A 25,310-nucleotide genomic window follows, 5' to 3' on the forward strand; every position below is an offset into this window, starting at 1 on the left:
TAAAATTTCCTACACTAGATTAATAAATCTACCACACTTAATCTCAGTCTTCTATAAAGTCTCTGAACATAGGCAAAATGTAGCTAAATTTCCTGCCATAATGTAGCACACAAGTCCTCTAGTCCAACTGCCAATGGAGTCCTTGTTCCCAACTGAAACCTGAGCATGGCCTCTACTGTCTGTTCCTATCCACATTTTGGTCTTCTGAGCTCTGACCAGAATCATCCAGCAGGCTCTGCTTGCTGCATTCTAGAGTTTTTCTTGCTTGCATCTCTAAACCTTTCCAAACTCCTCCAGCAAACCAGTTTCAAAGGCTTCTAAACTACCTGGTCAACAACAGTTAGTACAATGAACCCCACGCTCAGTACTAATTTTCTGTATTAGCCATTTTTTTTCTGTCACTAGATACAATATCCAGTACCTACAACTTTAAAAAGGAGTTTAATGTACTCATGTTTTCAGTCTATGATCAGGCAGAAACGTCAGCGGTGAGAAAGAAATAGAGGAACAAAGCTGCTCAGTCCATGGAGGCTTGAAAACAGAGAAGGGGAATAATACCAGAGAGGAATGAGAAAGCAACAAGAAATAGTAGCCAAGGCCACGCCTCCATGACACACCCACACACTCCCAAGAAAATGCTTAACTGATCCAGAGTCGCGCTGAAAACACCGAATCAGCCCGCTGCAGACAGGCAGGTCTGTGGACACGGTCCGAGGTAGCCAGTCGCGCTGAAAACACCACATCAGCCCACGCCCCGGCAGCAATCCACTGCCGCCCCCCCCCCCCCCCCCCCCGCGCGCTCCTTTGGCCTCTTTGTACAACCTGGTTCCACACTACAAAGACGCAGAGGACTTCGGACAACCAGACCACTGTACTGGAGCTAATCAAGTTCTCAGCATTTAAAGAATTCCTGCCCAGAGGTAGGGGCTTCCGAGCCGCTGTCCCACTGCTCCTGGTCCAGAGGAAGGGGCTGCCCGCCCACCATCCCTACCGCTGCTCCTTGCCCCTGGCCCACCTCTCCCAGCTCAGAGGAGGTGAGCCGCGCGGAAGGCAACAGCACCCCTCCCAGAAGGAAGGGTGGAGGGGGTGAAGGGGGGGCTAGGAATGGGGAAAAAATAAGAACCAAGATGCATCATGTAAAGGTACAAGTTCCCAATGAGAAATGTGTTGTATACCTAAAATGTACCAATAAAAGAATTAAAAAAAAAAAAAAAAGAATATGCTTTACTAATCCGCTAATGTGTTTCTTTTTTTTCTTTTTTGGTACCAGGGATGGAATTGAACTCAGGACTTTGCACTTACAAGGCAGGCACGGTGCCACTGAGCTAAATCCCTGGCTTTGCTAAGGTGTTTCTTAGCCCAACTAAATTAACATATTAGAATTAATGATCACACTTCCATTATCATATCAGATTTCCAAATTACAAAGTGTTAAAAATGTAGAATTTAAATATAAAGGCAAATATTTTGCTTTTTAGTAAGGTCTGAATCAATAGACATAAATGTGATATGTGAAGATAAACACTATGCCAAGTGTGAAATGCTTTATTTAGTTGAATAAGAATATTCATAATAAATTTAAGAAGTGAAACTGATATTTTAGCAGTTCTGATTTCCTGTTTCACTAATATTTGGAATATGAGGATAGAAGTATTTCCAAAGCTAACTGTCATCATAAACTTTAGAGATAATGGTTACTATTATCCCCACTTCATGGACGAAAAATATGAAGCTTAAAAGTCATTTTCTCAGGCTTTGGTGAAAGAGAGAATCTCTCAAATAATTGAAAGCATCTTGACATTGGCCCATATTAGAGGTATCTGTGGTGTTTATACAATCTTAATTCAATGTAACAAGATATGAGCTTTCAGCACATTTACCAAAATTCACTGATAATTGTTTTGGAGTGGTAATAGATCCAACTAATGATATGTATCCAAGGTCATATGTTGTCAAAGGTCAATCTCACAGAAGATTGATTCCAAATTAATAAGTGAAAGTAAAGTTATATAAGCTCCTTAAAATAGATTTGCTGGGAGCACTTTATTTGGCAGACTTCTCAGACATTATTACTTCTCCTTCCAATTTCTCTCACTTTAGCTGATAACATGTACACTGATAAACACCAGTACATGTTCCTTTGCCCAGGTGCACCATAGTTTTTCGAAATGCAACTGGCACAGTTCAGTAAACTCTGAGATCTTGGCAAGATGTATGCTACTGGTGCGTGACTTTGGTTCAAATGTACTGAAAACTTTTAAATATGTATTCTGGAAGTAATAATTTCTCATTCCTTATATTCTTAGAATGAGCATATGCCAAATAGATACTATAACATAGCTGTATATGATTTGTCCCAAATTGAGAATGCTGATTTACTGAATGTAGAGAGAAGTGTTAGTTATAAAAGCACCACAAAATAATATTCCCACCTGAGTAATATACATTCTGTGTAAGTAGTGTCATTTTTGTGCACAGATCCTTGCTACTCAAAGTACCAATCATCAGAACCAGCATTGCCTATAGAGCTTGCTAACTATGCAAGCTCTTGGGCCCCAGTCCACAGCTATTAAACAAGAATCTGTATGTTAATACCTCCATGAGATTCAAAGACATATTAGTTTAAAAAGCACTTATCTACATAACAACACTGTACACATCATTCAGCTTCTTCCTTTAATCATAATATGTTGTCAGGAATTGTATCATCTAAAAATAGCCATTCCTATCAGCAATCATTTAAAAATATTTCTAAGTGAAATTAAAATATAAATCGCTATGTTTTAGACCTAAAATGTCCCCCAAAGTTCCATGTGTTCAGAGGTGGGAATTTTGGAAAGTGACTGGAGCATGAGTGCGGTACATTAATCACTGGATTAATTCACTGATGAGGTCAGTAGTTAAATATACTACACGGAGGTAGGGCCCAGACGGAGGACTGGTCTCCGGAAGCAGGGCCTGAAAGGGAATATTCTTCTTCCCATCTTCTCCCTTCCTTCACTCTTCTTCCTAGCTGCCATGGACTGAGAAACTTTCTTCCACTCTGCTTCTCTATCATGCCCTTTCTCCCTGAGTTAACCATCCGTGGACTGAACCTCTGAAAGTGAAATCTAAAATAAATCTTTTCCCTTTTAAATTGCAGGTGTTATGTATCATGTTGCTGAAGAAAACTGACTGATACATAAATATTTCTGAAATTCATATTTCTAAAGTTTTTAAAAAGTTCAGTAGATGTTTTTAAATTGCAAAATTTTTGTTGTAAAGAATGAGAAAATTTTAAAATTTTTTCAACCATCTAAATGCATACATATGATATATATGATAAATGAAAACTTATATAATATCACAAGTTTGAGAAACATAATACAAAAATAAGATACTGTAAGTATTCTTTGGACTAGAAACAAGGTATTAGGAGGGACAAAAGGGAAGATCCACTCTATATCTTGGAAAAACTATGGCCCTCTGGTTTTTAAATTATACAGTAGTTCATTAGGTTTAAACTGAGATTATTCAAATGGCAGAACTTCAAAGACCTGGCTGTATACTATACAGCAAATCCTCCAGAATAAGTGTTGTTTAGGCTCAGAAGTAGAAAAGAGAGAAAATGGAGGAATAGAGAAGGAGAAAGAGAAGGAGAACGAGGAGAAATACTGGTATTACTATCTAAACATGGCCTAAAAACAGCTGTAACTTCCAGTCAAACTGGACTCTTGTCCATCTGACAGAAATATCTCCTGTGAAAAGTACTTGTTTTTGTTTTTGTTTTTGTTTTAAAGTAGTAAGGCTTTTTATTGCCAAAAAAGAAAAAGAAGACACAAATAAATTAATTGTGACAATTTTAGACTCCAGGGCTTCTCTATGGAAGGTGAGTTCCTTATGTAAACAAAATGCTGCTTAAAAAAGAACAGCAATATTTGAGACAGTGTTCATGACTATGAACTGTACACAGTGAGGAGAAATAAAAAGGCAATTTTTCTTTCCTTCCTTCAGTAAGATATGTGTTGCATAAAGGTATGAGCCTCATTTTAGTGAAAAATTCTTCCACTCAGAAAAATTTTGAATTCTCCCACCCCACAAAATTTCAGGCCCTGATCCGGACAAAAACCAAAACAAGATCACACATCAATTTTATATGAACCTAAAGTCTACACTTGTACTTGTTCTTTACGCTAAAAACAATTTAATATCTAGGGGTTAGAGGTATAGTTCAGCGGTATAGTGCCTGCTTAGCATGTGTGAGGCCCCAGGTTCATTCCTAGCACCACCCCCAGGAAAAAAGCTTGAATGAAATCAAGTACGAAATCAGGAGACTGAATTTTCTCACTTAGTTTTCAACCAAATTGGTTTTAAACTAATCTCGTTCTAAAGTGAGAGAGAAGATAAGCAACACTGTTTGTTCTATGATGAGAGGGAAGTATCTCTCCTGTGGCAGTGGTCCAGGAGGTACCAAGACATGAAGGAATGGCTGCAGGACAAAATGATCCATTAGGTTCACTAAAAAGCAAGGTGACTCCAAGTGAGATCCCTCCCTGGCCTAGCTACTAACTGTACCCAGATCTCAAATGTACCTTAGGGCCCAAACAATGAGCTGGAGCACAGCACCAGCATGGTCAAAAGGCCCAAAGTTGCCCAAACGAGTTAGTGGGCACCTCTACACCATGATTTATCAATGTTCTTGTTGATTGTGATAAAACAATCAAATCTCAGTTTTGGACTAGCATAAACATTATTTACTTAGTAAGCAATGATTGAAGTTCTTGTCTAGGGTACATGATACAAAAATAGGTTGCAAGTGCCCCCTAAATTACTGCTCAGATTTTTTAGTCTAAAGCAGTACAAAATGGCTTCTTCCACACAAGTACAAGTTTTACACTGTTTCTCAAAAATTAATTGTGTCTCCAGTGGAAGCCTCCGTCTAAGAGGTTTAAAAATATATCATTCCTATGTGAGAGCCAAGGGAAGTAGGACACAAGAAACCCTCTACTCTGGAATAGAAAACACTCTAAAACCCAGTGGGTGTGACCACATTCAGGCCACGTGGTTTGAGATTATGGGTCCGCAGTGGTGGTTTCTTCGTTTCTATCACTGGGATGTCCGTCTTGGGTGGCTTGAAGGTTGTTGGATCTTCAGCCATTTGGGTGGCCTGGGGATGGATCATCTCCATGGGAGAGGGCTTCTGGGCTTCTCTGTAGGCCTGGACAGCAAAACCTCCAGAATCTGGCTTCTAGAGGGGTCTTGGTCCATTTTTCTAATGAGGGTCTATCCTTATCCTCACTTCCAGGATCCATGGTGCTAGGATTTGGGCCAGTTAAGGCTGTGGAAGAACCAGATGTGAACCAGCCTCTGGAATCCTGCTTCAAAGAAGAATGAAGTGTGCTGCTTGGGCTGGACTGGGCTGATGCAGGCTGTTTCTCTTCTTTTGTTGTCTTTCCACTCTAGAGCTTGAGTTTATGGAGTGCTTCTGCCACTCCAAGGTACTTGGTCCCCTCGGTGGTAAGGCCCTTGTGTGGTGTATAGCCAGCATCTCTCAGCCCTGCCTGTTGCTTGAAATGCTGAATGCTCACCAGGACCTTGTTGGTACTGTCAGTGGTCATTGCCAGGGTTATGGCAGTGGGGGATACACTGGTCTCTCCTTTCTCTGCTTTAGAGAGGTGCTGGTGCTTTCACCCTGGAATCACTGGCTTCCAGAGGATGCTGCCCCTGGAGGAGGAGTCATGGGTGCAGGGTCCCCCAGAGCATCACCATAGCTGAATACCTGGCGGCAGACCCTGATGGGCATAGACATCTTGCCTAGAGGCGCACCAGGCCCAGGAGCAGGAACTTCTGGTTGTCTTGAAGCCATTGAAAAACTAGGATCCAGATGCTTTTTCTATAAAGAATTTGGAGATGAGTCCCTGTCACCACAGTGAAATGATGTCATGACTATGCTGACAGATAGATGTTAATGAGAAACATTGTCCAGCTGCTGCAAATTAGTAAAGCTTTTCAGGAAGAGTCCATCCAGAGGTTCCATTCTCCTGCTGCTACCAAGATGCCTGTGGCCCAAACTCCAACACTAAAGAGGTTCTCACAACCCACATCTTCCAAGAGGTTGTGGCACAGTCCAGACCTAAGCCATCGTGAAGGCAGAGGCAACACTTGCAGCCTGAACCATGATCCAGGCAGCACTAGCTGAAAAGCACTTTCTTAGTCACAAAAATAATCAGTAACCTTTTTTTTCTGTATTTTTTTTTTAACAGAGAGAATAAGCAACTAGGACTGTGATCTTTCCTGAAATTATCCTGTTTACCTAATAAATATAGCCATGTTTAATTAATTATATTCTAGTGAAGACACATTTAGATTCTTGTCAATTAACTAGTGAATAATCCATTCTTCTGACTTTGCTAAATCTGTAACAGTAATAAGAATCTATATCATAGCCGGTGAGTATGGGATCTAGAATCTGGGCCATTATTTGGCTCTGCTTTCATCTCAAGCTCATGCTGCTCCTACAGTAGAGGTTCCTAGGTTTATCATTTTTTAAAACTCAAGGACCACTTTGAAAATAAGATGAACTCTAAAGATGAGATGCACATTAATGTAGGCAGCTCCCCAAAAGGATAATATTTCAGGAAATTTACAGAGCTTGAAACTTAGATGCAGTCTTTCACTTAAAAGCCTCTCATCCTCAAAAGGCTTGCAAATTCAGTAAAATATATTCACAGAATTTTAATAGTATAATTTACCAAAAAAATTATTTTACTTATCCAGAGACATGTGTCTACACATACAGAAAGGAAAGGAAATCACATTTTAAGAAGGCTCTGTCAATGAACTGGAGATACTTTTGTTTAAATAAGAATAATGATGGTTTAGAGTGTGCAAGTTCGTTAGTGTAGCACTGGAGTAGAGGAAGATCTCAAGCAAAGAAGTGTCCTTAGGCAGGATAAACAAGCTAGGCTGGGAACCCCACAATGCTCCCAGCTCAGTGCCTTATCTGTCTTAATTTCATGACAGGTTCTTTTCTCACAAATTATCCTATAGTGGTCACTCAGCAATCCAGGATACTTCTATCTTTTGTCTCTACTCTAAAAACCTAAAACCGTCTCATGATTGCTGTAGCTCAGAAAGAAAGTAGGTTTTATTTGTCCAATAAAATGCTTCAGCTTTGAAGTAACACATCTTACTTCTGTCCCAGCCCCTTTACTGAAACTAGTAAGTCATATAATAGAACCCAGTTCAAATGAGCTGAGAATTAAACATTCTTATATTACCCAGAATGAGAACATATTCTGATATCACTGAGTTCTAAAAATATCCATGGCAAGGCATTTCTAATAAAAGACTATCAATTTGTTTGCCTGGGGTGTCCAAAGTTAAAATTCTCTATTTGTTGCCCTGTGAAATTCTCAATAAAATATATGCGCTTTCTTCATACAGACTTGAAAAGATGCTAAGCTGCATATCTATGGCAAAAAGAAGTAGAGAAATCCCCTCTCATTAGAGGGTAGAGTCAGACAACAGTGAGCAGTAAGAATGCTATAAATGAAGCAGCTTGTCAAGGTGGAAAAGAACTGTCAGAGATATTCCTTCAAATCCTGGCTACAGGCTGACTCTAGGAAGGCAAATAACTTTCTTATCCATATAATGAATGAATTTGATTCATTAACTAGTGTTAAGTTTTGTTGCGCTGCTAAAAGACACAAAAATAGTTAAAGAAGAGGGAAATCATTGTTTTAAAAGTAACATTATTTTTGTAAGGTAACCTCATTTTTAGAATATCTGACCAATATATACTTCTGATGATCACTTCTATAAATGAGAATTTATTAGGTAAGATATATGAAAACTGTAATTGTTTTGTTCCTTGCATTCTAACACTGAGTATAAAAAATAGTCTTCATTCAAATTAAATAAGATATTGACTTTGAGTTCATGTTATTTTCAAAAATTCATTAAGATAAAATTTGGTACAATATGTTTCTCTCACCATTTGGTTGATGCATTTAGGAGTCTGCATATTTAAAGATGATCATTTGTCCAGATTTGCCTAATTCTGAGAAAAATTATTAATAGCAATCCATTTTATTCTCAAGTGTCACAATTTGTACAATAAGTTACATGTCACCTAATGTATATGCCCTATGATTTTCAGCAAATGATTTTTGTATACATCAACCCTATGGCTTTTATTTGCTTCTGTTATAATCAATCTCCACATTAATTTAAATCTAATACTCAGAACACTTAGAATTCAGGCAAATATTAATTTATCTTTTATCTCCCTTCATTCAAGACAGAAGATTTTCAATGTTCACATCACCAACTACAGAAATCAGAATGAGGGATCGTTCCCTCTTGGGTCATTTATAAGAGGAAATCCTCTGTTTGAAGTGAATAATCACTCCTAATTTCTCCAAGGTAAGTAGAAGTCAGCAATAACAAGCTTTATCCTGTTGTTATGTTTTGATATTGGTCTGAAAAAAAAACCCAAAGCATGGAAAACAGAGAAACACAAACACATCCTGTGCACTTTGGTCTGCACTCATGGAGAACCTCATACTATTCCCTGTGATAACTCTTTTCTAATAACAAAAGAAGTTACAACATCCTCAATTTAATCCTGACATGGATTTCCCAAATGATCTTGTCATAATTGGTATAAAAAGAATAGATGATAAATTTGCTTTAGAAGAAATAACACCCCTAGTTTTGCTGAGAAATTCAGTACCTTTTAAATATTTCTTTTATGTTGACTACTTTTTGCAGCACTGTTTAAATTGTGCCCCTTTAATTTAATACATTATACAATGTTCAACAATTAAGTCAAGACCACTCAATGTTAGTAATAGCAATTCAAAAATGATGCCAAACTATAGTTACCCAAGATCAAAGTTTGCATCACCACTGTGTTTTGCTCTGTTCACTCTAGTTTACTCTTTGGAGGATTCTACAGAGATAGAGATGTTACTTCTCATTCACAGTCTTGATTGGTCTATTTTGAGGACATAAGTTGGCTGCTGTTATAGCATGAGCCTAATACAATATCAGTAAAAGCAATGATGTCTTGATTATACCCTTGAATCACATTAATTTAATTTTTTTAAAAAATCAGAAGTGGAAACCATCAGCCTCTCAAGAAACTTCACAAATGTTTGAATAGAAAAGTTGCCCTCTATGGTTTATTTTGATATTTATACATTGCTCATAGTTTTCTGGACAGAAAAGCTTCACCTCAGATTTTTGAGTAAGAGTTTGATATGCTTCTTTTAATATTGAGTTTATTTCTAACTGTAATTAAAAAGTTTCTAAGCACTTCTTACTGAATTTAAGAGAAGGCAGCAATGAATCCAGGAGGGAAACCATGACTAGTTTTATATGGTTATGAAAAGGCTAGTGTTTTTTTTTTCACTTCTTCCATAGTCAGTGAATAGGAAAGAAACCAGAAATGAGACTAAGATATTTGTAGATAATTGAGTAGTTAGTAGGGAGTTGTATTACGTCTAAGAGAATCCCAGAAAAGATTGTATCTCTAAAGGAATAGGAACTTTCAAACCTCACCACAATTTTATAATTATACATTAAAAATTACAATGATTTGTTAATTCTGGAAAACTTCCTAAATGACTCATTAAAACTTAATTTTTAGGGCCAGGGATTTAGCTCAGTGGTTCCAGCACCTGCCTCTCAAGCACAAGGTCCTAAGTTCGATCCCCGGTACAAAAAAAACCCCCCAAAAACCCTTAATTTTTAGTTTGTTTCTTTAGACCTAAATAAGGACCATATTTTGCAATTAGCTAATATGTCAAGTATCTCCTTTGAACTTTCTCTCTCTTTCCATCCTTCTCCTCTACTCTTTGTGAATTATTTGTTGATGTAAAGCAAAATTTTCACATTGTACAGTCTGAATTTTGTTGATTACATCCTATGATGTCTCATGATATACTCATCTACTTCTAACCTTTAATGTTCATTAGCTCTTTAAGTAAATTTGGGTAAAATGTATACAAGAAAAATATGTAAAGGATTCTTTCTGTCCTTTTATTTATTTATTTGTGATCACACATTAGAAATTGGGAATTGATTTCAAAATCCTTTATTCTCAAATTCTTTATTCTTGAAATTTCTTTGCAACATACCTTCAGGCATCCAGTAACTTGTGCATATTTTCTTATTCATTGTTTGGATTTCAAATAGGGTGACTCTGGTTGGTATCTGGAGGAATATAGTTTAAGAGAGAAGGTAAAATCGATAAAACCATTCTTGGTGACTACATCAGTGTGTTTTCATCATCTTACAATAACATGCTGAGACCACACCTAATAGCAGTCCAAATAACAATCCTGAAACAAGTATGTTGTTCAAAGTAATACTGCCTATGCAACTTCAGTGGATTTTTTTCCCAGACATTACTTCATAAAACGTGACCTCCTCATATAATGAGTTTTTCGTTATTTTCTAAAAATAACTTTCTAATATATACCTGCAAAAAAATGGAACCAGCACTTTCAGGCCCCAGGATTTGGAAATACCAAGTTTTACATGTGAATATCTATGATTAAAGTCTATATAGTCTAGATGTTAATTCTATTATTTAAAGTCTAATCTTTTTTATATCCTAGCTTACACAAGTAGGAGAAAGACAAGTCTTACCTTGCTTTCCTACTTTGTTTTAAATTTTTGGTTTATTAATATTTGGAAAAAAAGGCTTGGAATGTATACAATAATATTATACATTAATATTATGATGCTCTGTGGGAGGCTGAGGAAAGACGATGCAAGTTTAAATCCAGCTTGGACAACTTAGCAACTTAGCAAGACCCTCTCTTAGATTTCTTTCTTTTTTTTTTTTTTTCAAAAAAAGGGCTTAGTCCAAAGGATTCAAGTTAATTCCCAGTAATACAAAAAATTTATAACATTTATTACAGGATGTGGATAACCACAGTGGTATTAGGGCTTTAAAAACATTTTCTTTTAGAAAGGCCTTACTTGACCCTAGCAGTGTTAATCGATAAAATTGAATTAATACCATGTTATTCTTTTACTGTTTCAGTTTTATACAAAAGAATGACTGGATCGTGTGCCAAATGACCTGAAGTCTGCTCATGATATTAACTAACCCTTGGGAATGCAAGGCCACTTTAATTCTTGGTGTATGGTGAGACAGTTCTCATGAGTCTTCTGAGTTTCTGCGCATCTGAGCAGAGGGATCTATGGTCTTTGTTACAATTACAAAATCATCTTTTAACGGACATTTGTAGAGTAAGCAGCCCTGGAAGTGAAATGTAGAATATCCCTCAGCCCACCTCAACCCGGCTGCCAGGAGAGGGCATGTTTGTTTACTCTGTAGTATAATAAAGATAAATTTTAGTCTGGGAAAAATGAGTGGATTGCTTTTGTGTTGTGCTATGCTTTACATCTGATGTGTTCCTCACAGATTCATGAATTGAGGATTTGAACCCAATGCATGGGAGCCTTATGGGGCCTGGAGAGGTGATAGTGAAGGCCCATTTCTGTAGCTGAATGGGATATTAGGAAACAGAGTCTATTAGAGGAAGTAGTTCACTGATGGCATGCCTGTGAAAGACATTTCTTGTCTCAGGCCCCTCTGTCTCTCTCATTCTCCTTCCCAACTCCCATGAGATGAGCAGCTTTTGCTCTACCACCCTTTGCTTCCTTGATGTTCCTGCTTCACTTCAGGCCCCTAGCTGTGGAAACAGACAACCATGGATGGAAAACTCTTAAACTGTGAGCCAAAATATCTCTTTCCTCTGTACATTGAGTTATGTCAGGGATTTTGTCACCATGATAGAAAATTGGCAAATACAATCACATTACAAAATCTTTAAGTTTCTAAGTTTCAGGCTTCTCAGCTATGATGCAACATGTTGTGCCAGAACGTCAAAAGGATTTGATGTAAACATCTAGCTCGTGTTTCTTGCTTTAAGAAACAAAGTGTTTTGTTTCTGATCCAGGAATCTCCTAACTTTTGCCAGTCTTCATACTAGTGCTAGCTTGCTAGCCATGCAAAACTTTCATATTTCAGAACAGATACTAGTTTTTGCTTATTTTTAGCATTAAGGAATTGGTCTATGAGTTAGTTTAAATTTATATTTTTATTATTGATTCAAGGAAGATAAAGGGTTTTGGCTTATATCTGCAAGGTCTTATAAACTTCTGAGGCTGAAAATACGTAAAATGTTAAGACTACTGTGCCTTCACCTAAGTGGCTGTTGGCCATCTCTGACCATGTGGATCTGGAATGTCCCCAGGCAGATGTGTTATGGCTCAACCTCAACTTGGAGCTATTGGGAGACAGCATAAACTTCAACAGGTGGAGCCTAATGGTGATCTTCCAGAAATTGAGGATGTACCCCTAAAAAGGATGGTGGAACCTCAGTTCCCTCTTTTCTTCTCTCTCACTTTTCTTCCTGGCAACAAAATGAGCAATTTTCCTCTGCCACGTGTTCCTGCCATGATATGCTGATCACCACAGGCCCAAAGGCAATGCGCCAAACTGAAATCTTCAAAACTGTGAACCAAAATAAATCTGTCATTTTTTAAAGGTGATTGTCTAACATATTTGCTACAGTAAAAAAAACTAACTAATAGGCCATGCCTATTACTTCATTAAAGAGCTTTACGGGTTTGGAAGTGCCTAAAGAGAAGCAATGTAGAAGGGCACACAAGTCTGCCTTTTCTTTGGGCTGAAAGGGGGAAGATTGTACACTGTTTTCTGCCATAACTGTAAAGACAAGAGAATGAAGAAAAACCCCATGTAGAGAGAGAAACTCCCAGTAGAGAGAGAAATCAGCTATAGTTATTTTTATGGGAAAAAATAATCTGCTTTATAGGTGCACCAGAAATGTTATTTGTTATAACTTTATAATTTTATAATAAATATTTCCAAATAAGCTTTTAGAAATACTTTTATTATTTTATTAAAAACAGCATAGGCCAGTGTAACCCTAGGAGTTACTTCCACAAGTGGAATTGCTGAGTCAGAAAGCATGCCACTTTAAAAAAATAGTTCCAAATGGGCTTTTACAAAATGTTGCTCATGTTCCCTGTGGTAAAGAAGAAAATAAGATGTAGGATGTAAGATTTCTTCCTCCTTCAGAACACCACATTCCTCTCCTTAGTACCATAAAAATTCAGTCTAGAACATCTCATTATTTTATGGATTAGCCATGCCAGAGCAGCAGCAGAGAGCATGGTGCTCAACAAGAGATGCTTATACAGCAGTGCCTGTGTCAGCCTTGTGGAAGCTCCACTGTGTCAGCTCCACTGTGGAGTTGGCTTGTCCTTACACAAGGAGCAACACTATGCACTGCTAGGAATATCTGACATGCACTTCCAGGGCTCTCAGTTACTACTTAAGGAGGTTAAGACAAAACTAAAGCAATTTTGGTCATTATTATTTATGTGATCTCATTTGTATGCACAGCAAGTGAGACATGAACAAACACAAGCTACACAGTAGGTACAGTGAAATATGATGAGTATCGTAACAAACAGTGTCAAAAAGACCCCAGATGGAAAGTACTTGAGCTAGATCTTAAGCAATAAATATAATTTTTGCTAAGGAGCTAATGTAGAGAATTCTTTGTATATTAAAAAACTATTTTTGCTAAGGAGCTAATATAGAGAATTATTTGTATATTACAAAACTATTACAAAGGAGTAAACTCTGGATTCCATGTTTCATACTTGAGTTTTAAACTTCAAAAGTCAAATTATCAATAATTTCACTATTGAATTATATACAGAAGTATTCAATTAATTGAGACAACTAACAGAAAATATGTTTGAAACAGTTCATACATGAAAACCTAGATGTATCATCTCCAAAAATAGTGATAGAGTTTCACATTTTTCAAACTCAAATTTTGTTAATAAAATAATTCTTCAATTATGTTTTTTTGCCAAAATGTGTATACACACACACACATATATATGTAAGTCTACATTCATTCTGTGTATGTTTGTCAATGAATTTAATCTATTTTCCCCACAAACCTTATATATCTCTATCACTTTATTTTTCAGTTAATGTTTAACCAATTTTCTAAATTAAACTAAATGTACACATAATTAGCAATGCTACTCTTTATGTATAAAATTCACATCTATTTTTACCTTCTACTCATCAAATAAGTATAGTTAGAATAGTTTAAGAGATTTAATAGTTTAACTTTCTCATGTTTAGAAATATGTTTGAAAACAACAAGAGAAACTTCTTTAAATGTTAAGCATTATATTTGTGAATATGGTGTGGATTGACAATTCTTTGGCTGATCACTGAGGCATAAGGCCTTCATATTTTTGTCTCATCATGATTTTTAAAAAAATTAAAGTAGGAATAGCTTAGAGAAGGGAGGGATTGCCAAGTTTGGCAAGTTCTGAATAGTTTGATTTTTTTAATCCTTTGATCCTATTTCCCATCTGTTTAATCTTTAGGCAGTGATTTGCAATCTTTTATTTGTTGGCCATAAGGTGTCACAAACGTCACGTAACATGATGAATTATGCCCTAAATTACATTACTGAAAGTTACCTTTGCCGTATTATATTATGTTGAAATTAAGAAATTTCTTTTTTTAAAAAATTGTTATAACATAAAAACTATTGGACACAAAATATCCAACAAACGCAAATATCTGTCTCCCAAGTGAGGCCAGTGACACATTTTGTCCTTGTCATTGATACCTGTGGTTTTCCTGCAGCCAGCTGCTCTGTTGTTTTCTGTGATATTACAATTCAAGGTAAGAAATGTGTGGAAAATGTTGATAATAATATATTTCTTACTTTCTATTCTTAAAATGTGGCTTTGACTCTTTTCCATCAATAGTGAGGTTTACATTTAATTCATTTGAACCTGCATAGTCTTGTGACTAGTATAATGTGGACAAAGCAGTGACTTCAATGGCTACATTTTAAAAAGTCTATGTACATTATAACTCTTATCAGTGTGTTTGCTTTGCTGTTTTCATTAGGAAATAAAAACAATTGACAAAGATATTTGATTACACCTAACCCCAAATTCCTTCTTTTGTTATTACTTTCCTTCAGTTTGGTTACTTCCCTCCTATTCACTCAAGACTTCAGGTCATTCTGCACACAGTAATAGTCTTATACAAATGAATCACAGCACCTGAAATCCTGCATCAAATCTCTCTCTCTCTCTTTCTTTTCTTTTTTCTTTTCTTTTCAGTACTGGAAATTCTGAACAAACTCAGAACCCAGAGCCTTTGTACAAAGCTACATGTTCAGCCTTTTTTATTTTTTATTTTGGTACCAGGTCTCACTAAATTGCATGATCCAAGTTCGAACTTCAGATCCTCCTGACTCAGACTCCAAGAGTTTTTGGATTATAGGTATACACCATGGCACCTGGCTGCCTGTTTCTTTTAGAATGCTCTTAGAATGTGGTTGCCATACTGTGAGGAAGCCTAAGCAGCCACAGTGACAGGTTCAGATTACTTTCCAGCTGAGTGCTAGCATTAATATATTCATCATATCATTAAATGAGCCTTGAGGTAAATCCAATCTTGCCATTCTCAAATCATTTGCACAACTAGAGACTTCTAGCTGAGCACCTTGGCACAGAACAAAGTCCATGGATGTCCACTGAACCTTTTTAAAATTCCTGATCCACATAAATTATGAGCATAATAAAATAATTACTGTTTTATGTCACTTTATTCACAAGTGTTTATCATGCTGCTATATGAATTGGAACCATATATACTCTCTAACAATCTTCAATTTTCTGAGAATATACTAATTTATTTTTATTTTTTGTTACAGGAAAATTTGAAGATATATAAAAGTAGAAAACTAGCCTCTACAATTATTTTAATCTATTTATGTTTATTTTATTTTTAAATTTTTACTAGTATTTGTTTGCAGCATATAATGATTACTTTCATTGTAGGGAACTGAAGCATGTACATAATACATCTCAATTCCTTTTGTTCCCCTTCCCTCAAATCCTCCCTCCTTTTATTTTGCCAGCATCAGATTCATTTATTTATAACTCCTCATAAAGTTAATTGTCATATGTACAGGTTAACAACCAGACTAATAAACAAAAAAGCATATAAAACACATAAGACAATTATACTAAGTAAAGGTACGCTTTTGGATACATTCTCCATGCTGGATTACAATAAGTCTTCTCTCTCTCTCTCTTTCTCTCCCCTCCTATTATCTGTCTTTTATTTTGCACTTTGTTTATGTATAGTTTTGCATATAAGAGAAACGATGTGATATTTAAGCTTCCATGTCTCATTTACTTCACTTAACACTGACTTATATGACATTTAATAGAAGATATTTTTCTTTAACGTGACCTGTGTTATCTTTCATTAACTTCATCAAACTGTGGAAAACTCATAAGTCAGAATATTCTGAGCAGAGTGAACTGCAAGTATAAAAATCCTGAGAGAGAACCAAGGCTGAAGAGACTGAGGAACTGGGGCCGGAGTGTAGGAGAGAAAGAGACCATGGAAACAGGATCAGAACCCTTTCATCCTATCACCTACAGTGCATAGTAGACAGGGTAAAGAAATGTTTTTTGTTTCCTTTTTCTTTCTTTTTGTTTTTGTTTTGCAGTGCAAGGGGTCGAAGCCAGTATCTTACACAAGTATGGCAAGTGCTTTACCACTGAGCAATACCACCACCCACATAAGCTTTAATTTTATAAGTTCTCATAAAGGTTTGATACAGGGTGTCATGTGCTCTTATTCACTGATATACAACCGTTACCATGTGCAGAATGAGCTAAAGTGCCAGCCTTATAACCAGCTAAAGAGCAGGATTGAAGGCAACAACCGGGGGGCTTGAAAAAAGGGTAAAGTGGCAGAAGTGGAGCAAAATAGATATATTGGGGATATATTTTGTATATAAGGATCACAGAAATATGATATATATTATAAGAGAACTTGAGAAAAGGAAATGAATTTCAGACTATACTGAGATTTGTGACTGGAAAACTGAATGGGAAGGCAGTAGCCAAATAGAAGGAAAGTAATAGCAAAAGAAAGAATTTGGGGTTAAGTGTAATCATGGCTTAAATTTGAAATATCTTTGGCAATTTAGCTTTTATTTCCTAACGAACACAACAAAACAAACACACTAGTAATCACTATGGTAGATGGTAGTGGGTTGATCTAGTCAGGGAGCATTCCATGCAAAAAAGAAGAAATAACCTTTTCATATCATAATCATTACAGAACCTATTGGAATTTTCCACAGCAAGACCTACTTTGTTTTCTCTGTTCCACAATGACTCCTAGTGCTCTATCACAGAAAGATATGGCCCCTATCTATCCATGCTGGACATAGGGAAAGGATCCATTGTACATATGACAGTTGATTCAAAATCATGTGAAGACCAAAGGAACATGTTTCAAGAACAGGGCCAATCTCTTTTCTTCTTGTTTCACTCACAAATATATATTGACCTGAAAAGCAGACCAAATCAATTCGAGGTGATAGCATTACAGTATGTTTAGCTCAGTTTTTACCAATTCAAATTTTTTCTTCTTACCACACAGTGATAGAATGAAGAATATGATGTTTATAGTGCACAATAATCTTTGAAAAAATTATAAATAAAAATATGTCAAGGTTGATTAACCATTGCAAATTTTGGACAGATTTGGGACACTATTGAGAGGGTACTATTTGAAACTGCTAAAGTTAGAAACCCTGGCTAGATAACAAAATTGCAGATAGAGGTGAGTGTTTTTTAACATCTGTGAATACAATATGGGTAACTCATAAACAGGAGCCTCCTCTTTTAAGAATTTTATTCTTGGCATCCTTTTGTTGGAAAAAGTAGACACTCAAGGGTGTGTCCTTAAAAATACTAAAATCTCCGGTTTGTGAAAAGTTTAGTGTTGTTTGGAAATAATGACTCTTAAATGAAAAAAAAATTGTGTGAGTGTATGTGTGCATATGTAGATAAAAACCATTTAAAATTTTTAAAAAACTTAATCATACTGATGTAATTTAGCAGAAGGTTACTTGCCTTCTCTTCTTGTAAACACAATAACTACCCTTTTTCTGAAAAGGGGATATTTAAAGCTATCCTTTCCTTACATCGTTCAATTGTCATGTAAGTGAAAGAATTAACTCTTAAACTACAGAGAAGTCAACAATATTCCCAGATAGACTGTTGTTGTGGGTTAAAATTTTGCTGTGTGTTAATTTATACATCTAGACAAGTAATTGTGAACAGATTAATTTGCTTTTAAGTTATAATATACGGTTTCAACATGGACAATGTATATTTTGTGTGAGTGTGTGTGTGTATATGCGTGTATATGTGAACTTATACACAAATGCATTCATGTTAATTAGCAGGCATTCAAAATTGACGTGTTTTAGACACCAAATATAACATGACCATGTAACTGTTGAAGAGCTGAAGTATTTTTTATCTTGTTCTGTCTCTCTCACCACCTTGGTTTATGAGCTTCTCCTACTAGACTGTAAATTGTTACAGGCAGCAACTGTATCTACCCTAGCATTTGGCTCTGTGTAGTACCAGGCACACACTAGAAGCTAAAAATTTGTCAAATTAAATGTAATTATTTCTTCTAATTATGATCTCTTTCTTTTTCATTCCTTCACCCCTTTTGCAAGAGCAATCTTCTGTTATTCATTACTTATCCCTGTTTTTAGGCAACATTCTTGTCATTTGGAGGAAATAGTTTACACCTAACAAAAGTGAACTATAAGCATTTGTTTGTCTAATTCAATAGCTTTTTATCAGCCATCACCCTGTGTGACCTTATTACAATATTTAGCAGTGTTATCCACACCTCATATTTGAAATTCCTTTTTCCCTCTTGGCTCTTGTCAGCCTATTCCACCCTTTTCCTCCTCCTATGTAAAAACATCTCTCCCTCCTTGTGTTTGTTATTTTGTTAATTACTGACTTTTTACCCTCAAGCTTATTCTTTTTTCACTTTACATGCTCTTTCTGGACATATTCATTCAATTCAGAGTTTCATTTCCCAATTCTATGCTGATGAATATTTTCCCAACATTTATCTTTGCATAGTAAACATCTTCATTCAGCTGTAGTTCAAGCTCACTTTCCTTTAAAACAAAAAACAACAAACAAGGATTTTAGCTAGTTTAGGTAAAATTTAAGGGAGAGAAGTAGGTTTATTGGAGAAATTACTGGAAAATGCCAGGGAGCCTAAAGGACAGAATGGATGGATAGAACAGGAAGCCAGAGTCCTGAGAGGAATTCAGAAAACGATCCTTCTACATCTTTAACTTGACTCTCTCTGAGAATCTGTTTATGCCATCTCTCGCATTAAGACCAGTCTTGTATTCTTTAGCTCATAAGTGACAACCAATGGTCTCTGAGTTCTTATATCCTCAATTTCAGACATTCAGGGAGAGACCTACTTTGCTTTCTCTGTTCTACTTTAATAATCTGAGGCAATGACTAATGGCCCATCCTAGAAAGATATGACTCAAATATGTCCATTCTAGATACAGGAAAGAATCTATTGTACAAATAATGACTGTTTTGAAACCATATGAAATGAGAGGAGATATGTTTCAAGAGCAGAAAGTGGTAAATCAAATTTACTTGGCTGGATTAAATAATAGGCTTCCATTACAATGTCCCTATTCCCCATGGAACTCATATGCCAAAATTAACTGTTGTCCTCCAACCCAGGCCCACATTCTGAAAGAGAGAAATTTAAAAATTTAAATCTCTTCAACTAAGGGACAAATTTTCAGAGGTGCTTAAGGTGGAAATTACTGGATTTTCTGAATCCATCGAGCCACCAATATCCACCATTTTCCTGCCTATTAGTATTAATGCTAAATTGTCTCAGAGCTCCATCTTTTCCAACCTATTGTCACTGTCCCATCTCTTACAATAACCTCCTGACTGATCTTATCAACCTCAGCATTTGTTTGTCCAACCTTTGTTCAATACTAGTTCTTCATTATTTAGTCCAACCTATAGAATATAAAATATATGCCTCACCTTTGTGTCTAGCATCTCCTCACCCTAAGGATACCGCCACTATCCATAGGCATGCCTTATTCAAGCTTAGGAACTGTATCATTTGTTTAGTGCCCTGGGCTCTTATATGTCTTTTTCTAACCTGGAGATCCCTTATTCCCTTGTTTATTTAACAAAAATTTTCCTTACCTCTGGGCTTACATCCTTGACTCAATTCAAAAATCCTCTCTGTGAAGCCTGCCCAAGAGAAAGTAATCTTATCTTAACCTAGAGTAATGCTGTCAGCATGTCTCAGTTTTCCTACACTTTATGTTTTATCCATTAACCTCAGAGCACTCTTATTCATTTTGTCTCCCACCCTTTACAATCTCTCTCAGGATCTGGTACAGAGAAAGGATATGTGAATATTCATGAATGAAAACATGAAGTTTTTATCATCAGCCATAGATTTTAAAAGCACTTCTTTGGATATGTGTATTTTCAAATTCTGAGGAATCTATTTCCAGTGGTTTGTCTTATTAAAAAAAAAAGTTCAATTTAAAAATCCCTAAGCTCTTCCCTGTAATATATGGCACTGCCAAAGTAGTGCCAACTTGAAGCAGCTCACCCTGTAGGGCTGAGAATGACATGCAAGCAAATAGTGGCATTACAACTCATATCACAAATACTAGGAGCTTAAGAAAATGTTAATATGAGAAAAGGAAAAGGAAGTATTAACTTTGATTGTTACATAGTCCTACAAGTAGAGCCACATAAAGCAAAGGGGACATAGTCCTAAGTGGCACCCTAAGAATGGCATATTGGATATTTTTCTCCTGTTTCTGAACAAATGTGATACATAGTATACAAATTCTATGCTCTACTAAATTATTTTTCTTAATTTACAACTGTGGTCATGATTGATACAGCCTGTAAAATCCAAACTGTAACATTCTGAAACACACAAACACACACTCATGTAGAACTGCCACAGTTGATATTTTCAACTTTGCCTGGGCTTTTACTGTGGCACTTGAGTTAAAGATGAAGATTAACATGTGCTAAAGCGAGGGTTTGCTGAGACTCAACTGTGGGTATCAGATTTCCTGTATAAAACTGTGAGTCAAGTACCAAGCCTAGACATAAGTGTTTATTCTTCATTTAGGCTTCCAACCTCAGAAAGTACATCAGGTACTTAAGAGCAAGTTTAAAGGCAAGCTTTCAGAAAGTAGAGCACAATGTTGCATGCAACTCATTGCCAATTAAACTAAGTAATTCTGGAGAACAAAACCAAAACAGTCAAAAAATTAGAGCGAATAAAGCCTAATATATGATAATATCTTGCTTTTTCTCATTCCTTTGCTTTCTTCTGTATCTCATTGTCAAGAATTGGCATTAAATGCTCTATTGGATCTGATCAGAAATGCATGGGAAGAGTACGTGCCTCGCAGCCTCCTTGGGTTTGGCAGCAGCTGTTTGAATGAGCAATCTCTGTGATTCTAAGGAAACACTCCTGAGACCTTGCTGCACCCAAACCCCAAATCATTTGTGGAAATTCTCGCCCCAGAGGTAACAATCTCAGGAGAGGAGACTTTGGGGAGGTGATCAGCCCTCTCGTTTATGAATGGGATTAGTGCTCTTATAAACAGGCTGAATGGAAGTTCATCTGTTTCTTATAACATGTGAGGAAACAGCAAAACGACACCACATATGATGCAGAAAACAGATTGTCACCAGACACCAAATCTACTGGCTTTTCAATCATGGACTTCGCTGCTTCCAAACCTGAGAGAAAGAGATTTCTGAATTTCCCACCATCAAAGAAGATCTAACCTCCAGTAAGCTGTAGGGAAGATGATATTAGATGGTATTTTTAATCATTTTATTCATATAAACAGTGCTTTGGAGAACAGAGAGAATGACACCTTCAGATTTGTCCCATTAAAGACAAGTTAGGTGGTTAGATTTAGGACACTTTTAGATTTTACTATAAAAGAAAAAAATCTACATCTTTTCAGGCTACCAAAATTAGTTCTAAAAACATATAATTCCACTAGATACCTTCTGCCGTCAAACATTTGGTAAATGATATTTCAATTTCTTATACAAATTCACCATAATTGGGATCTATTATTTTCAGTCGTGTTGTTTGGAAAATGCACTTTAAGTTCATACATAATAAATGAGTGACTAATGATATACAGATATATTCCTAAGTGCTTTCATTGTTGGTTATTCATGACATCTATTTCTTACTCATATGGCAGGGTAAAGTTCTCCTGGAGAACAAGATGACTTTTTCATACCTGACCAGTAAAAGATGGAAATGCTTTTTCTGTGAGTTATCTCTCTGTTGATAAGAATACTACCAAGGATTGTTTCCAGTGTAGAATTGTTATTCAGCCAGTACCCACCAAAGTAGCATGGTAGTCTACATCATTTTTCATGAGTGCTTTGATGAACAGTTATAATGATCTGCATGGTTATACATGACAGCTGTTTATTGTACCTTTTCACTTTTAAAAATAAGCTCCTTTTCAGAGAAAATGTGAAAATAATTTCATATTACTATGGACACGGGAATGTGTTTCTGTTCTTGTTTCTCTCCCAACAACCCCCTCCACTGTTGCTTATTCTGTTAGTCTGACATCATTGTGCTCTTTCTCTGTCAATTTGCTGGTGCAGATTTCACATGCAATTTATAATTTTGCTTAATTAGTTAAAAATCCCACATATTTTGCCATATGTCATAACACTATTAAAACTCTACATTTGCTACTGTCACAGAAGACTGAAGTACCAGGAAGCTGCAGGGAAGGTGGTGTGTTTTGTTACATAATCAGTCGACATATGTTCAGCATCTACTCTGTGGCAGGAACAACTTGGAGTGTGATAGTAGCTTGGAAGAAACATAGTATATGTGCTGCCTAAGTGAGCACTTGGAATAAACAGAAGACGCCATCAGTTGATTTATGGTAGAACACTGGCTTATTGAATCAACTCTTTTACTCTGATGAGTAAAAGACTTTACTAGGATTGACCTATTTTGGAAACCAGGCAACACTGAATATAAACTTGCCATCATGATTTTCAAGATTAGCATATCTTTTTATTATTTTTCCTTCTTTATACCTATTCATAGGATGGTAAATCTGACAATAGCCTGTTGCATCATTTCTCAGGGGAAACGTTTTCCTCATATTGACTCTTAGGTCTATAGAATTCTGCAACTCATCAATAAAATGCACTTAAATGTGAATTGTCACAACAGAAATATTAATATCTCTACAGATAAAAAGTTATAATGCAGTTTGTTAACCTTCCCAGCATCACACACCCATTAGCAGTAGACCTGATATTCTTGCCCTGATTTCAACAGGGCCTTGACTAGAATGAGCCCAGAATAGCCACAGGATCATTTTTTGTATATATAGTTTATATTTGTTAAGCTAATATTAATTAATTGATTAATATTAATAAATTTGTCATAATAAACAGAAGCTTTAATTAATTTGTTTTAATTTACTCCATTCTTAATATTAAATGGCTGCCTAGCTCTAATTTTCAAAGGAATGATATTTACTTTCTATGTGCACTCTGTGATCATAAAACTTCTTATCTAGATATGGAAAGTCAGTGTTCTATCAAAGAGCTTACAGAAACCATGATGGAATGAAAATTTGCTATTTAAAAACTCTGTATCCTATTCAAACACAATAGTTTGCATTTTAAATGACAAGAAGCAAAATGACTAATGTCAAATATTTTACATTCCTCTAGAACTGGTATTTCAAAAACTGGAGGCTATTTCATAATGAACACTCATTTCAGTTGCTTTTCTTACTGACCAGTTTTGTTTTATTAATTACATGTCATCCTTTTGCCAGAAAACATAGTACTTTCTGTTAGAATAACAGAAAAACTGGCTTCAACAACCATTTATTATTGCTCAAAACATTACAATTAACCCTGCTCCATCTGTTCTCATATACAAACACAATAGAAAGGAGGAGCAATGATGTCTCAAAAATAAAATATAATTCAAACATGCACTTAATAATTTATTGATGTGCATTACTTAACTAAATGGAAAACTACATACAGAACTTGCTTAAGAATAGACTCTGGATCATATGAAAGAGCACTCAAGTAGAGGTTAACCATGAGCAAATAACATTGTAGGACTCCAATGGGAGGGAGAGATAAAGATAATTTAGGGAGAATTTACTGTTCTTATAAAATTTCTTTTAAAAAAAGTGTGTCTCATCTCCCAAGCCATCTTCCTGAACATCATATGTATTCTTTGCAGCTGATTTTTATTTTCCAGGGTTTTAATAGCTTCCATTTTTCTATATATCCCTGTACACAGCAGGCTTTTCTTATTGCCCAAATCAGTACTTACAAGATGAAACTCCCTCATGACTCTACTTATTAAGTACTATATTCTGAATTTCTGTTTCCATACAGCTTATGGTTCAATGAGACCAAAATAATTTTGAGAGAAATATATGCCATTACAATCACAGGACTATTAGTTATTTAGATAACAATAAAATTATTCTCCAATAATATTTCTCAAATATCAATAAAACTATTCTCCAAAACTATTGTCATTATTTTAAATCACTAAAGGAATTATTTTAATATGTTTTTAAAATAGATTGACAAAATTTTCCCAAACCAAAAACTAATTTCTATGTGTTTTATCAGAAATAATGAATAATCAAATGTATAAAAGTATATGAATTGTTTATTTATGAAGTATGACTTTTATGAATAGATTTGAACATGGTTGATCAAATGATTAATAGGAAATAAAACAGGAGTTTTAAGAATCATTTCTATAGTGTAATAGATGATGATGTTTACTCTTTTTAATTTCAAACTATAATATAGGTATGAATTGGAGAATAAATTAAGAAAGGAAGGTTTTATGTAGTAAAAACTGTATAGCAGAGTAAATGTTTATGAAATTGCTTAAAATGTATTGTAATATACCTATAAGGTAGGGGATACGTATAAATACAAATTCCAAGACTGATGTTTTTATAAGTTAAGATGTTAATCTGTATTAAAACTATGTGGTTATGAAACTTTGGTACACATACTAAATTCATGAAAATTTTTGTACCTGTAATTATTCAGTAGAAGTCTCCCTCAGAATACCATAAACTTCATGGATACACAAACCATAATCATTGTACCCACCATTGTGCAGGTAGCAATTAGCACAATGCTAGACATGTATGACATATAGTCAAACATTAAGTATTAAATGTTTGACCTAATAGCATTGAATACCCTAACAATGATTGGAAATTAAAATTAATCCATAATTTTTT

General features: G+C 35.6%; 1 pseudogene; it reads right to left on the minus strand.

Moving 5' to 3' along the window:
* Positions 1–3,852: 3,852 nt before the first annotated feature.
* LOC101707123 (putative monooxygenase p33MONOX pseudogene) lies at positions 3,853–6,214 on the minus strand (annotated as a pseudogene).
* Positions 6,215–25,310: the final 19,096 nt, after the last annotated feature.

The sequence above is a fragment of the Heterocephalus glaber genome, unplaced genomic scaffold (assembly GCF_053883595.1).
Source record: "Heterocephalus glaber isolate CG9 unplaced genomic scaffold, H.glaber_assembly_v1.0 deba00001504, whole genome shotgun sequence".
Lineage (NCBI taxonomy): Eukaryota > Metazoa > Chordata > Mammalia > Rodentia > Bathyergidae > Heterocephalus > Heterocephalus glaber.